The sequence below is a fragment of the Excalfactoria chinensis genome, chromosome 4, assembly GCF_039878825.1.
Source record: "Excalfactoria chinensis isolate bCotChi1 chromosome 4, bCotChi1.hap2, whole genome shotgun sequence".
Classification (NCBI taxonomy): domain Eukaryota; kingdom Metazoa; phylum Chordata; class Aves; order Galliformes; family Phasianidae; genus Excalfactoria; species Excalfactoria chinensis.
The window spans coordinates 2,094,781-2,097,638 of NC_092828.1; positions in this window are offsets into that span (position 1 = coordinate 2,094,781).

Sequence of the window (2,858 nt, forward strand, 5' to 3'; positions counted from 1 at the left end):
CAGGTCCTGTGAGCTACAGCCTTTCTCTACTTGCTTTGGCAGGGCTTGGAGACTGGTTAGTTTGCTAAGCCCAGTTTTGCCTCAACCCTTCTTTCTCACTCTGAGGACACCTCCCTGTGATGCCTTCATGTTTGGGATGGGAGTCAAGAGGGGCTGTGGTGTACAGTGGAATAACCCATAGGACTGAGAAGGCGGACATCCCCCATGTGCTCGGTCTTATCTTAAAATTGGAGAAGGGGATGAAACCAAACATTTTATTTCAATTCTGTGTCACTCATATACTTAGGGCTTTAAAAGCAATTTAAGCTGAAGTGTCACTTTGACTTCTCTGAAGATTTCTCTCCCCTTGACTTAAACTGGATCCTTCAGACACAGCCCATCTCAGAAGTCCCTAAATCATTGCTTACTGGTAGCTGGAGAAGAATAGAGGACTGCTGCTTTCTTACTTTCCATCCCAAATTTCACCTAGCATTACCCCGGTGATACCACCACATTAACCCATGAAACACAAGCTTCAGAGGTGCTGTTTCAATCCTGAGTTGCTGCTGCAGAGGGCAATGAAAGAACTCTGCTCTGATTTGAATGGGAGAAGAACTCCAGGGATGGCCGTGCTATCACCAAGCTCTCAACTTTGTTCCTGGACTGCCCTGACCATGAGTGTGACTCTAAAGCATTGTGTTATTACCGGCTGCTCTGTGCAGTTTCAATGTCAGGAGGATGGAAATTTGCAACGGTGGCTGCTTAGGGAGCTATCATGGGTCAAATAGAGAATCTCCACAATAGGAGCAGAGAGAGGCTGCCTGACATCTCTGCAGCATCCTCCTATAGGAATAGGCCTGGCAGGGTACGCAGAGGGACTGGAGAATGCCATGGGCTGGGGGGAGGAGGTGATGGTGGTCAGGGGATGGGGAGAATCAGAGGGGCTGGAAGAGAAGAGCCAGGTTGGACCCCATCCCCATCAGGTGAGGACATGGCACGTGAGGAAATGGATGAAGCCAAGAGAACTTGTGCAGAAGAATGGCAAAAAAAAAAGATGGGAAATAACCCCATATGGGTCTGTTTCTACTCACCCTGCTCACGACCCGGCTGCAGCTCCTCACTGCTTGCAGAAGGTAGGCAGCTCCCAGCAGCCCCATCCCTTATATACATGTGCCAGCACAGGGATGGCTCTGTTTTTTGCACCTTGCTCATGTCAAGAGGGCTAAAAATACTATAAAGCACTGGCAAGAGTGCTAAGGTTGCTGCCTCCAACCAAAGCCCGGCACTTCTGCAACATATGGGCTGGAGTGTATTTGCAGGGAGATAGGAGAGAGGGAATAGACTTTCTCTTATCAGTGCCCAAGCTTTGGCAGGGCAATGGGGGCTGACTGACTGCCAGCTTTTGCAGCTGCCCATAGGTTTGGGTGTTGCTGCAGCCTTGCTTCTATTCTGGGCACCTTTTGCTGCTTTGTAGGTTTTTTTCCTTAACTTGGTACCTTGGGAAATCTCCATTGTACATCAGGAATAAGAGCAGCAGCTCATGGAGATGAGCAATAACTTGCAGCGTGGATGTTGGAATATTGTTCTTGGTTATTATCTAGCTATGTTCCACTAAGTGGCATCATATCCCTTGTTTCTGCCTCACTCATCTCAGCTCCATCTCCAGATACTGAAAATTTTCTTGATCAAGCAGGAAATAATAAGGGAGGGAAATGGAGCTGCCAGCTGAATGGGAGCCTATTCTTGGAATAAAAATTCCCAGTATTTGGCTGAAAGTGGGGAGAAAAAGAGAGAAAAAAAAAAAAAAAAAGAGAGACAGAAAAAAAGATTTATTTTGCAAAAGAGGAGAGATTCAGTGCAAACTCATCCCCTTTGCTGGGGTGCAGAACCCACAGCCTCCTCCTGCATGTGACTCCCCCTGCTCCCCTTCTTGGTGTTGGGTTGGTGTCACTTAGGAGGTGGCCAACCCCATACCCAGTAACCGGAGAGCACACAATGTTTCATTTGTGTGCCAGCGCTGAGACCACCCTAATTGGTGGAAAATGGCTTCAAAATGGGATTTTCACAAGGAGCGGGACTTGGCACTGGGAAGCTGAAGGAGACAGTGGTGGATCTTTGGGGTAGGAGTCTGCACTGCTGCAGGGTAAAGATGTTTCCAGTTGCCTATGGCCATTAATTGGGTCTACTTTACAATGTGACCCTCCACCCACCTCTACCCAATCCAGAGGTTACCGATGTGCTGCGGAAGTATCTAGAAGGCAAAGGATGATAATAAAGGTGGCTGTGGGACTCTTGCGAGATGAGACAGGAGTGGGCACTTAGTGTTACCTTAGATAACAGTGGCCAGTCATTTATTGCCCATTTCCAGAAGCAGAAAGAGAGCAAAGCGAATCGAGATTTAGAAAGAGTTGACCTGGCCAAGGCAAGGGCCTAAAAATACTCTTGCAGAGAGTTGTTTTGCACGTGTAATAAAGGCAAATTTGCATCAGCCAAGCCCAGATGAGAGGTGACGGCTGTGACCCCATGTGGGTATGAGATCTGTGTGGGTGGATGGGGGCATGGGATACAAACACCATGTGGAGAGAACGCAGACAGCAGATGTTCAAGAAGAAATGTCCATTCCAAATAGCGCTGTTTCTGATTAGATCTTTGTTATGTGTCACAAAGAGCAGAGGACAGATATCTATGTTGAGGTGTAGCTGCATGTTCATGGGTTGGGCCAAAGCAAATTTATCTATGCTGTCCTCCCCATGGTTGTGCTGCGTGGTAGAAGGCTGACAAATAGTCCCATTGGGTTGGGTGTAGCCATTGGGCCATATGCATCCCTGATAGTGGCATCACTATTGGAAAACGAGGAGAAATTTCAGGTGGACAAGCAG